Raw genomic sequence first — 14,412 nt, 5'->3', positions numbered from 1 at the left:
AGAAAGGAAAATAAAAACTATTAAATAATTTTAGGCAATATTTGCCACTAGTGTTATTTTTAGAATGAAAAAAAATGAACTGAGTGGGGTTTTGGTCAGACTTTTTCCAACAGTTTTTATACTAGTACATTATGACATCCTTCCTATAACATTTGTTTTTACAGGATGGTCCTAAACATAGCTATATTTATTTTTTAAAAAGTCAAGGACTTCATCATTTTTCCTAAGTCCTCTCTCCATTCTTCGATATTTCAGTGATTCTCAGTTGAAGAACCTAACATCCTTAGTTTTCTCAGTAGCATGACTTGGCCAGATATTCAGTTTTATGGCTTTTCCTCTGAGTAGAAATGTTTTAGACCATCATATCACAGACTTCATGAATTCCGAAGCCTTTGCAAGATTTATGATTTTAACTTTAACCAAATTTGTATCATATTATCTTTAATTAAATAAGAGGATATTGCAAAGATGATGTTTGACCAATACTACAACTCACTGATTCATTACTGATTATTTTCATGATCTGAAATATTGTTTTCCTATATAATCTTTTAATTGCAAGAACATAGAACTAAAATTAGATAGTACTGCTTTTCTCCCTGAGACTTAGCAGCTACAACAAAGGTGGTAGGATCAAGCTAGTATCATTTAGTCAGTGCATCAGAAAGCCTAGCAGTGGTCCTTTATCCTACATATGTGTCCTGTATATTTCAACTGCATTACAGACCATTCATTAAGAAATAAAATTAATACCTATAGTGGTCAAAACTAAAGTGAAGCACAACAGAAAAATACAAAGATAAAGGGAATGGAACATAAAATCTGTAAAGTGTTTGACTTATAAAGTGTTTGTCAAGAGAAGCATTTATGATTGAAATAATATTCTGAAATAATCGAGATTCCTTACACATATGAGCAGTAGAAGCCATGCTGTTAAAACATATTTCCAAAGACCATCGGAGCCTCCTAATACTAGATGATTCCTGTTTTACCCACAGAAGCAATTCTCAAAGAGAGCATACCTTGAAGGGTATGCGTAACTGACTTACCTAAGGGATCTATCAACCTTTTTGCACCCTCCCATTGCTTTGTACTAGAGCTAACATTGTACCTGGCTATTCTTCTATCATGAACACACTGGAAAATCACAATGGCCAAGATTCACTGTTACTAGCAGGATGGTACTCCGTTCCTAAGGTGCACTGGGGAAGAAAAAATAGCTGAGGATCACTCATCCTCAGCAACAAAGATGTTCAAATCAGCATCCTAGAAAGGAGTAATTTACTAGTTACTATTGAACTCCATGTTCCCAGACTCCAGCCAGTCTCCTAATTGTGCAGAAGCCCTGAGGCACACCCTGGTACTAAGCCTAGAATTCCCTGGCAAGTTCTTTGGATGCTCTACCTCACAGAATTGGTCATAAAGATTCTGAAAATAAAATGTAACATGTGCTCAAGCAATAAATTAGGTAACAAGCATCCAAAACACTGATTCCTTCCCATGGGAAAAAAAGAAATGACTCACATTTAAAGCAAATAATAACTTTAACCATACATTTGGTTTTGTACAATATTAAATCATTTTTTATAATAAGCTGTGAGCTAGGTTCTGTTTTGTTTCATTTTAGTAGCTAATTAGTATTTGACCATAATGATGTTTCTACTGTACTGAATGATTATGTAATTATCATGCCAGAAATCTATTCAAAAGCTAAATGTGTAGAGTATATAATGAGCATAATGCTGCACTAAGAAAATAATTTTTTAACATAATTAGAGATTCACACCATGTTTTTCAAGTGAATCACAGCACAAATTTATTTTTTACACACAAACTTCTATCTGTGTATATTTTAAGTATAGAAGAAACATGATTATATATGAATTATATTTCCTTTGGAAATAAGTACACCATCATAAAACAATTAAATTTCACTGTCATTATTATGTTTGGTAACCAAACATTTGTTATACCACTAATATTCCCAAACCTGAGCCCTTTTAAGGCCTTTCATTGTGAATAAAACCAACGGTTTTAATATCTTATAATATCATGCTCATTTACTGAAAATTAATGTTTGACCCACACTAACAAAAGAGTAATATCTATACCCTGGAAATGATAATTTTTTATTGTCGGTATTATAGCTGTCCCCCATATTTTTCCTCCTTTCCCCCACAAACCCTGCACCACCCCAGGCCTTCCCCACACTATTGTCTATGTCCATGGCTTATGCATATATGATCTTAGGTTACGTTCTCCTCCCATACACTGAGATCTGTTATCTGTTCCATGCATTCATGCTTCAAAGTAATGAGAATAATTTCTATTTTACCTTGGAAATAACTGTATAGGAAGCTCAGAACTCTTCCCCCAAATCCTCCCATATTTGCATTAGCTTCCTACTTCTCATCTGTCACCAAGTCACGTCCAAACTCCTAGTTCTCATTATGACACTAAGCCCCAACCACTTTGGGTTACCAGCAATTATCTCAATTCTCTATATCAAAGAACAACTCTTACCACATGAAGACAAAGCACTCATACGTTACCTGTCCATAGAATTAGAGGGCAGAAAATGATCTACTTTTGATTAGGAAAAAAGGAATGGAGAAAAATAAAAGGCCATCTATATGCTCATGTCAAGCTGGGAATCACTTTATGAAAGAAGTAGAAAGAATTCCACTGTTCACATGGTTCTATCCTTGAAGATTCTATCAAGATGTTTATATTCAGAATTCCCTCATTTGTAGAAATAATTCACGTCATGTTAAGAAAGACAACTGTGGCCCTGGCTGGTGTGTTTCAGTTGGTTGAGCATCGTCCCATGTACCAAGGGGTCACAGATTCAATTCCTGGTCAGGGCACATGTCCCAGTGGGGGCATGCAGGAGGCAGCAGATGGATGTTTCTCTCTCTCTCCCCCTCTCTTTTCCTCTCTCTCTAAAAACCAATAAAACATATTTAAAAAGTAAATAAAAAATTAAGAATAGTAACCTTTGTATAGTATTTTGATATGGATATATATTTGGAGTTATATGTTTACAAAAATTGCAATTTCTAAATTCGAAGTCCTTTTAATGCAGCCCACCTATTTTTCTAGGTTTAAAACATAATCCTTACCATATTAGCCATTGGGCTGGGGGGGGGGGGGGGGAGATCAAAATATGAAAACAAAGGGGCCTCTTTGAGATGTATTAGATCTTCAACAATCACACTCAGTTCTGTGACTCTTAGACTCTGAAGTCAGACATATTCAAGCTCAAAACCCCAGTATGGCACTTAGAATTTGAGAGACTTTGGACAAGTTATTTTATTTCTCCAAACCTAATATCTTCACAATCAGGAGAAAAGATTGTTGTTATGATTAAATGATCAAATATTTGGAAAAATCACATAGCCCAGCCTTGGCACTAAGTAGAATCTCAAGAGCAATTAATTTCTCTCCTTTCCTTTAAAAAAACCTCCTGGCATCCTCACCAGGGACAATAGTACATGAATCATACTGGGTAGTGGAGTGAATGTTTTAATTAACCTACATCATTGAATTGCCTTAAATGTGTTTTTTTGTGTGTGTAAGAGATATATAAATCTAAATGAAAGATATTAACAAAACCACACGTGATAACACAGATACCTTGAAACAACAGGAGTGGTGGTGAGAGGGTAGAAGCACAGGTGCACAGAATCTCATACAATGCCTATCAAAATCCCATTAAGCCCTGGCCGAGTGGTTCAGTTACTTGGAGCATTGTCCCGTGCACCAATGGGAGGCAACCAATTGATGTTTCTCCCTCATCTCTCTCTCTCTTTCCCTCTCTAAAAATCAATAAACATATCCTTGGGTGAGGATTAAAAAAAAAAATCCTGTTGAAATCCTTTTGTTGGGAGAAAGGTGAGAAAAGGAATGGGTCATTAATGAAGAAAAAAATCGGTATATATAAAAGCCTAAACGTCCGGCTGACCAGCGACCAGCCAACTGACCAGTAGCTATGACGCGCAATGACCAAAAGGGGGCAGATGCTCAACGCAGGAGCTGCTGAGCGACAGCAACTATGCAGAGTGCCCTCTTGCACTCTGGGACCCCTCGGGGAATGTTGGACTCCTGGTTTCGGCCCAATCCCCGCAGGCCAGACTGAGGGGCCTACATGCCAGAGGGTGCTCCCTCTCCCCCGCTCACTCTGCAGACGCACTTTGAGCCCCGGCACCACCCCAAGTGCAGCCAGCCAGGGAGGGACCGGGGGAGGTTGGCTCCAGGGCATGTCCGGCCCATCTCACCCAATCCCACCCCATCGGCCACCTTCTAATTAATTTCCTTTCAATGTGCATGAATCCATGCACTGGGCCTCTAGTCCTATAATATATCTATAACAGATGAGGCAAAATAAATGATTAAATGGATACATTAAAACAATATGCCAAAATTGATTCCAGATGAATTTAAACAAAAAGGATACAAAATTAGTAATTTCTGATACAAAAGGTCTTTCTAATTATAATGGAAAAAAATGTAACAAAGTAAAAGGATGGTAGATTTGATAATAAAAGCTTAAAACTTTCCCATCTTAAACAATAAGATTAAAGAGTAAAAAAATAAAAGAAAATCAAATTAAGGAAATTTGTAAAGTGCTCTTACAAATCAATAGAAATATAAACACTGGAGTAGAAAAAAGTGAGCATTTCTCTTTTATCAAATTAAAGTTGAAAGATATATTATACTTTCATTTCCAGGAGAGATGGAGCAGCTGATGACAAACAAGAGCACTTACTTCTACTGGCCAACTAGCCAGATAAAATATAAGTAATCATTTGCTTGAAGGCAATACAATACAGCAGCAATTTTCAACGAGTGTGCTGCAAGAATCGTAAAACATGAAATACTTGACTACTTAGTCAGGAGCACTGACCTCGTTTCCCTTAGATTGACCAATAAAAAAATGACAACAGTTAACACAAAGATACCTGTCTGATGGGGCTAAATCAAAATTATACCTATTTTGTCAGATTGGCAAAAATATATTTTTTGGTGTGCTGCTGAATTTTAGTAGTTAGTTTATATGCACCATGAGATGAAAAAGTTGAAAATCGCTATAATAGAGAATTGCTGAGAGGAAGAAAGGACTTTAGAGAAGTGAGTTGCCGTGGTGGCCATTTCATCCTGGGGCATGCCAGTTCTCAGTACGGGAGAGGCTGAGTTCCATGCAAAGCCAGTGTAAAGACTTCATGAAGACACTGTGAGGACAGAAAGGCCCAAAAGAGCACTTGGTGGGGACTTAGGAGGCTTCAAGTATACGTTTGACTTTCTCATCAGAACATGTGCCACATACTGGGGGCTACACAGAACGGGAGGTTTTAAATCTAAATAGAAAGCTTCTGAGATCCTTTAATGTCAGAGACAGCTTATGTGATTTCAGGGAGTAGGGCCTTCATGATATACCAGGCTATAAGATGAAAACTTGGTGGGCTAGGTAAACACGAAGTTGAGTGAATTAGCCTCAATTTAGTCCAATCCTTTCCAAGAAAAGAGGAAAACATAAATAAAGTAAATAAAAAGAGGAAAACATGAATAAAGTAAATAAAAAGATAAAGAATTTTACCACAAAAATTAATCTAAAATTAAAAATTAACTGTACGAAATTCCAAAAGGATGAATATTAGAAATTAACAACTCAGCAGATATGTTTAACAACATAGATTCAGCAGAAGAGAAGTTAAACTATTAACAGGTATACTTCCTCTAGATCAGTGGTTCTCAACCTTCTGGCCCTTTAAATATAGTTCCTCATGTTGTGACCCAACCATAAAATTATTTTCATTGTTACTTCATAACTGTAATGTTGCTACTGTTATGAGTCATAATGTAAATATCTGATATGCAGGATGGTCTCAGGCGACCCCTGTGAAAGGGTCATTCTACCGCCAAAGGGGTCGCTACCCACAGGTTGAGAACCACTGCTCTAGATTCTAGATAAGTAATCTGAATATTATGCAACTACTTTTTATATTTCTGGATGTAAAACACTATCTACAAAGTATTTTTTAAATAAGAAAAATATAACAAAAACATGCAACTTTTTAAAAGTAGGATATGTGGTGGAGATAACCAGGAAAGAAAAGTAGAAAAATACTTTAGGTAGAGTGCTCACAAGAACAAATGCAGATTTTAGAAAAATGATGTTATTTACAGAGCATACAGACTATCCAAAACCACTGGAATCTACATAGTGAAGTACACCTCTAAAATGCCAATATATGGAGCCAGAAAGGAAAATAAATCTCATGTTATAAGGTAGTTTAAGTCACTGCAAGGAGCTTAGACTTTATTATATAGGTTACGGGGAGTGAGGTTTAATATGATAATATTTTAATTTTTAATACGTATATCTAGTTGTCAGGTGGAGGATGAATTTAAGGAGTCAAGACTCAAAATAGGAAAACCAAGTAGATAGCTTCAACCGCCCAGGTAAGTAAAGATATAAATTAGAGAGTGGTAGAAATACAAAAAGAACAAATTTGAGAAACAGGTAGAGTATCTCATCAGAATTTTTTCATTCCTTGGATAAGACTGGATGGGGTAAACTAGAAAAAAAAAGTCTTCTGTAAGTCCTGGTATCCAGTTAGAGTAGGAGAGTGATGGTGGTACCCTTACCAAGATTGAAGGGCAGTGAGAGGAGGTTTCAAGATGAAGGTGATAAATACAAGTTGAGGCGCTTGAATTTGAGGTGCTTAAGGAACATCTACATAGATTTATCCTGATGTTTCTCAATCAATTATCCACTTACCCACTGGAAATATAAACTTTAGGTTTCCAGGTATGATAGGCAGAATAATTATCCACCCAAGATGTCCACATACTAATCCCCAGAACCTATAAATATGTAACCTTACATGGCAAAAGGGACCTTTTATAAGAGGTGGTAGAAAGGGAATTGCTATACAACAAGTCTTCCTCTTGCAATAGTGCTGATATTTTGGAAAATAGTTTCCTATGTCCCAGTTATTGGACAAATTGGTTGTTTTTCAGAGTTGAGTTTTCTACCCCCAAAGTTCCTTTCCTGGTGTTTATCCAGATGAATACATTATAAATGATTTAGGTTTTAACAAATAAGAAAATGTCACTTGGACATTACCCTGGGAACCAGCTATTTTAGCCTCCTCTCTCCTCTGAAATCAAAGTTTCAAAAACATGAGGCTGGTTAGTGATGAGGTGGGACTAGAATGACCCCCTGACTTTCAGTCTAGGGCTCCCTTCACAGTATGTGCCTCTCCAGGCATCTGAGAGTGATATCTGCCCAATGCTCAATGGTATGGAAATAAGAGTTAGTATCATCAATGTTATCGGAATTTATAGCTGCAAATGCAACTCAATACTATAAAGTGTTAACCCTCAAAAGTATAACTACATATTTCAGGACTTTCTCCCAATGGGAAAAGCATTTCTAAGGCACAAGTATAACCAAAGTAGAATCAACATGTAATTTCAATGACATTTATAAACAAAATAGGATTGAAAACTCATAACTATTCCAGTACATAACAAAAAATAGCGAGTCAATAAAAAGGATAAATATTCTTTTCCAACTACTCAAAACTTTTGATACTGAAGCAATAAAAGAAACAGACACACAAATTGTACATAATTTGGCTGACCCCAAGAGTCCTGCCACCAATTAAGTTGCTTTCACTCTCAGATAGCTTTGCCTAAAACAAAAATACCATCTGTTTTACCTAAAACATTAAAGTTGTTCTATTTTCTTGTCAATTCAGAAATCACATCTGTAGCCATTTTCTGAAAAGACAGCAAAACACATTATATTTATGGGTGACTGCATAAGGAATGATGTTCAATCAAAATGTAATTTTCATCTACTGAAAGAAAATTTCATTTCTCCAATGATAAAACGCTGTAACTTTGGAGGAATACACAGTACATAAACAGGCTGATTTTCACAAATAAAAAGACCTTCAAAGTTAATGTAGTAAAATAAGGTTGTTTTGGTTGGTAAAGACAGAACTACCAAATATTCACTTTGTCAACGACTGAAATATATCTTGTGTAAGACTGTCAGGTGAAAAGAAGAGAAAACAACTTTTTATTGGTGCTACATCTTTTCATGCTAGTGAGGCATCATATAAGAGGTAAAAACAGAAAAACTACAAAACACAAAGTCACTTTCTACTTTCAAAACACTTTTAAGACATAATATTGGTCCTGGGAAAGAAAATCTACTCTACAATCCAATAAAATGATTGAAGAAGATACAAAACACTAGAGAACACAAACACGATGTTACAAGAGATAAAGAACACATTTCGAACAAAAAAGCACACAAGTTGTCCAATTACCTAAAATACTATGAGTATATATTAAATACCTACAAAAAAAATCTGAAACCCAGACATATATCAGTGTAAAAAAATAGCCCAATTGCACATAGAATTTTTGCCTAAAAGAATAAAATTATCAAATAATGCTACTTTCCTGATAAGGATGAAATACATAAGTCCAAAGGCTCTATTTAAAATTTTTCTTGCCGAAACCGGTTTGGCTCAGTGGATAGAGCGTCGGCCTGCGGACTGAAAGGTCCCAGGTTCGATTTCGGTCAAGGGCAGGTACCTGGGTTGCGGGCACATCCCTGGTGGGAGATGTGCAGGAGGCAGCTGATCGATGTTTCTCTCTCATCGATGTTTCTAACTCTCTATCCCTCTCCCTTCCTCTCTGTAAAAAATCAATAAAATATATTTAAAAAAAATTTTTTTTCTTTTACCACAAAGTTGTGAAGTGTTCTAAAGACCAAGATAGGCTTGAAGCCCTCCCTGACTTTCTTAGGATCAGGAAACCTTAACTAAAATTCTTGTCCTTGTTCCTCTTGTAGTGCATGCTTTATTAATCTACATTTAGAAGGGAAAAAATCTGGTTCAGAAGAATGGAAGAATTTAAAATATGCCATATCACTTCAGTCTATGCTCTGAACTGCTCTGAGTTTTTTAGCTTAATGTTAGCAATTTCAGAAGACAGGATGGACACTGAGGAAAAGAAGAGCAAGAGGACTAAGTTTGCAAGAAACTAGAAAAAATCAACAACCAAGGAATCTATCTCATACTAGAGGCCTGGTGCACAAAATTCAGCCCAGCCTGCACTCTCTCCAATCTGAGACCCCTCAGGGGATGTCTGACTGCTGGTTTAGGCCCGATGCCACAGTGATCAGGCCTAAACCGGCAGTCGGACATCCCTCTCACAATCCGGGACTGCTGGCTCCTAACTGCTCGCCTGCCTAATTGCCCCTAACTGCTTCTGCCTGCCAGCCTGATCACCCCCTAAATGCTCCCCTGCCAGCCTAATAAACATCTAACTGCTCCCCTGCCGGCCTGATCCCGCCCCCCAACTGCCCTCCAATGCAGGCCTGATCTCGCCCCCAACTGCCCTCCTCTGCGGGCCAGTTTGGTTCCGATTGGTCGGTTTCTATGCCAGTCAGCGTCAAAAGCTCTGCCTCCTAGGAAGCCATTGGCTCCTCACACTTCACCCAGATTTGTTTCTGATTGGTTGGTTTCTATGCCAGTCAGCGTCTCTGGGTCTATCAGAAAGGCGGGGCTGATCAGCAGCCCTGGTGGAGGCCTGGAGAGAAATGGAGGCTCAGCTGCTGGCCAGGCCCTGAGCGAAAGAGAGAGGCAAGTGCTGATTAACAGCTGCCACAGAGGCTACAGATCAGACCCTGCTTCTCTCTTCAGGCCTCTCTCCCGGCCTGATTTGCAGCCCCCTCAGCAGTCAGTGCTGGGTCACCTCGCCTGCTGCCGTAGCAATCAGCAGGACTGCAGGACTGACTTCCAGTTGGTTGAGCCTCCAGTCGTGAAGGACCCAGGGTTTTTATATATTAAGATAATTGTCAATTACTTCCACCCAATACAAACCACTTAAAAAAATCACTCACAAGCCAGATATTTAATTTACTTTAACACTGTCATAGTGTATTATGTAACTCCAACTATGGGGGAAGAACCTTTGGCATTACAGCAACAACAGAACAGAATCATTCAAAATTTGCATTATCTGGCAGACACACATAAACTAATTCCAGCTCTTCACTAACACTATCTTATCTTCTTTCCAAAGTTTTTCTTAGATTCTACAAGTGACATATTTCTAGATATCTTACTGGAAATTATTCAATCATTCCTAAACTAAAGGTGGTAGTCCCCATGCTAACTCTGCCTTTATATTACAAGGCATCAAAATATCTCACCATATTTTTCTTCCCCATCTTCAACACTTTCCTGATTGTAGTCCTTGATGGGATAATTGTAAGATGTCATCAACAAGCAAAATCAGTTTAATTTCATTAGACAAACCACACAACTCAATTCCCATATAATGAGAACAATAAACTAGAACCTCATGGCTAGTTAAGAAAGTTTGATTTAAAGTATAAACAGCAAACTGTCAATCGAAATATAGACTTACCAGGCAACTTAGCAGGTACTCACTGAACATACAACTACTGTGCCATTGCTTTTTAAGAAACCTTAAAACTATCATTTAAAATTCAGTCTGTTCAATCACTTCCACAATAAAATCTAAATTTAGTAAAATCTAAAATAATTTTGTACCTAGAAACAAAGTCACAGCAGACTAATTACAAGGGGCCTAGGAAGAAAGACTTTTATGAAGTTCACATAAAATATATAAAAAGAACAACTGAGACAAACTCCACATTGTAAATCACTTAAAAGTCAATGTGTGAGATTTACAGTAGCCTACTGACATTCTCCTGAAACTTCTAAATGACATTGTATATATAACTAATATACAATTATATTACTTAAAGCTGCTGATCATAAACATTAAACTGCCTGATGCAATAATTATAAAAATATTATTTCAGGAGGCAGAAGAATGGAATACGAAATTTTATGAAAAGGCAAATTCTGATAATGAGGACTCTTGAATTAGAGTCAGAAAGTTAGAACACTCAGTAGAGTCAAGGAAAGGACTCTTACAAAGAAAAAAGTCAACTCTTAAAGATCTCCATGCTTAGGGAATGTGGTTCAGAAGGGTGAAGATTCAGCACTGCACAACTAGCAAAGATTTCTTGCGAGACATTTCCAACAGGTTGTTAAAAAGGATGGAAATCAGGACATAAAAGAAAAGTTAAAGCACTCAAGCATAAATGCTAATAATTTAACACCAGTCAGAAGAATCATTTAAAACAATTTCATAATTCTTCTAAATCATTACCATATAGGTCTATTCTACAATATCCATCTTCAAAATCCAAGAAGTTTGAAAATAAAGATTTTTCAAAAACATTTGGTGGCAAAACTGAACTGACATGAAGCTACATTTAATTATTTATCGAACTGGATCTGACTATTCAGAAATGTAAAAGTATTCGATGAGTGAGTCCTGCCTCAGATTCTGAAGTGTTATGTAATGTGTATATATGGCATTTTCCTAAAAAAAAAAAAAAAATTGAATTCACAAATTTATATAACCCTGAAAAGATTTCAGGTAAGGGTTAAGAACTTGTATTTTGGGGCAGGTTATATAGCAGAGTCTAAGTCACAGACCACTTACAGGAGACACCCAGCCTGTATGGGTTCTGAGCAAGAAATAACTAAGAAATAAAAGGGGAACAAAGCTATGAACACATCCCAGGACAGTGCTACACAAGTCAGGAACTCAAATAGATCTGCCATTGAATGGCTGGCTGACTGAACCAACGAATAAGTACATTTTAACATGGTCTTAATTAGGGCACTAAGAAATAACAAACATTTAAGAATACAGCATTTTCTTAATATGTGAAAATCCCAAATCCCAATAGCATATATATGCTCTTATTTTATGAGCTTTTATTTTATCTCTCTCCCAATTCTTAATTTTGCAATACTCAATTATATTTTGGTTTTGAAATAAATAGAAAAATCTGTTTCTATAATAATTCTAAGTGTTTGAGATTGTTTTTCTACCTGATAGGAATGCTTGAGAACAAGTTTTTAAAAAATTTGTAACACCCAGTGCTAATTTATTTAACACAGAAAGTGTATAGAACATAACTCCAGTTTGAGCTGAAGCAGGCAGGGAAGAGTAGGCAATGATCAGAAAACATGGTAGATGCCCTAGGATCTAGAGTATTACTCATTACTGAGCCCAAGAGTAGATGCTGGTAGTGGCCTACCCAAGAGCCATTCTCACATTCTCCTTTACTGATAGAAACCCTATTTTACTCAGGATGACAATACTAGCTTAAAAAAAAAAAAATTGTAACTCCCCCTCCCCCGCAAAAAAAAAAACCAAAACAACAAAAAATGATTCTGCATGCTTGGGGTAGTCATGTGACACAGTTCTGGCCAATGAGATGTAATTACAATTCAATAAGTAGGGTTTCCCAGAAAATTGTATCCCTAATTTAATAAAAGTCAGCAAACTCTACTGGCATAACTTTTATCCATGCTCTTCCTCCTTCCTGGTTTGAACGCAGGTGTAATGTGTGGAGAAGCAGGCATAATCTTGTCACAGGCAAAGGATGGCAGAGCTGAAAGGTAAAGGGGCCAGGTCCCTTCAATGACACTGTGAAACAAATCATGAGTCCACAACTACCTACCTTGAAACTTGTTCATAAGAAAAATTATGCTTTCTTATAAAGCCAATGAGATCTGTTATATGTAGTCAAATGCAATTTGCAGGGAAATACTATACACACAAGTGATATTGGGTAACATAGGGAGGCCAAGAAGTACCAAAGACTTAATATTGATCTTAAAATAAGGTAACATTGAATGCAAGACAATTCTGCTAAAGCAAAAATTTTCTCATAAAGATTCATCACTATAAACAAACTTTTCCTTAAAGTGCTGCTTATTTTTAAATATGTGTTTTACTTAACTGCCTATCAAATACTACATGTAACTTCTTTCTCATAATGTTCATCTAACCATCTTAATTAGCTATCAATTCAGCAAACACCTCATACGTGCCAAACACTTCTTCCTTATTTCACTCAACTATCCACAACTTCTTCAATTCAAACAGGTCCTCTGCATTTTCTCCACAGAAATTGAAAGCCAAATTTTATTAAGACTTAAGCTAAAACCTCAGTATTTACCAATCCTACAATGCTTTTATTACAAAAAAGAAATGCTAATTTGACATCATTTAAAAACTTCATATAGAATTTTGTGAACACAGAATATTTGACTAATCCATTGATGGTTATTGTTGACCAAAATGTAAAGTCTTTTAAAATATCTGTTCACATGATAAAGCTGAGAGATATATCTTCCAGGGCATTGAATGCTCCTGGCACATATTACTAGACCACTTTCCTAAAAGACTGCTCCATGTGTCATGGTAGAATAATTAACAAGACCCAGGTCATGACCTCATCAGGTTAACACTCCGGTGTGGGGTGAATTTCCCGCCAAAATATAAGATGGCGCGGGCAATTATTTAGGTTTCCCGCGCAAAATCAGGGATTTTTATGATACCTATTACCCCAATGGGTATGAAACGGTTCACATACGCAGGTAGGTATCTTTGTGAACGGCAAACAAACAAATATTTGGTAATACGCAGTTACAATCGGCCCGAGTTTACACGTTTCCCGCACTCCACCGCAAATCTATATGAACCGAGTTAAGACGGCTCCCGCGGAGTACGCGCAATTCACGCGAGCCGACTTAACTCGTTTCCCCCACTCCAAGTGTTAATAGGACATCTCTTCAAAGGAATATTATACATGTAGTAAGTGGGAAAACATAGTCCTGTGGGAGCTTACAAGAGCGACACCTAGCCCTGACTCAAAGATATTAGGGGAAGGTTACACAGAATGTAACAACTAAGTTGAGTCCTAAAAGATAACGAGGAATCAATCAGACAAATTGGGGGTGGGGTGGTGATGGCAGTAGTTTTTTTGTTTGTTTGTTTGTTTGTTTGTTTTCCCAAGCAGCAGAGGCTAGAAGTAAGAGAGAACTTGGCATGTCATAGAATTGATAGGTGAGGACTGAAGCACACAGTGCAGGCTGGGGTGATATGAAAGATGCTGCTAAAGAAACCAAAATGCAGACACATAAGCCAATTAGCATTTAGGAGTTTACCGACAGGCCATGGGAGAATAAATGGGTTTTGAGCTAAGGAGTTACTTATTTTGTTGAGTGCCTACTAACTGCTAGATTCCACAGTATTAAGTTCATATAAATAACCTTATTTAATTTTTTCAACAAATGCATGAGGCAGAGATATCTGTGACAAGGTTATTGCCATCACAGAAGTAGAGTAGTGGCATTGAAGGTCAGAAGTAGACAGAATTGAGATAAAATTCAATGTAAGAAATAGAATGAAAAGACCTGGAGTTTGTTTGGATACAAGTTGAAAGAAAAGTGACAAAGATGATCAGGGTAAATTCTATAATTTATT

At 36.9% G+C, this 14,412-nt stretch overlaps 1 protein-coding gene across 1 annotated transcript in view; it reads right to left on the bottom strand.

The window, feature by feature from the left end:
- Positions 1-14,412, bottom strand: part of MAN2A1 (mannosidase alpha class 2A member 1) — a 161,775-nt gene that overhangs the window by 52,071 nt on the left and 95,292 nt on the right. The gene's annotated exons all lie outside the window — the stretch shown is intronic.

Source organism: Myotis yumanensis, unplaced genomic scaffold, assembly GCF_028538775.1.
Source record: "Myotis yumanensis isolate MYYU_CA2020_CCGP unplaced genomic scaffold, mMyoYum1.0.hap1 SCAF_4, whole genome shotgun sequence".
Taxonomy (NCBI): Eukaryota; Metazoa; Chordata; class Mammalia; order Chiroptera; family Vespertilionidae; genus Myotis; species Myotis yumanensis.
This window is presented reverse-complemented; position numbering and strand designations above follow the sequence as displayed.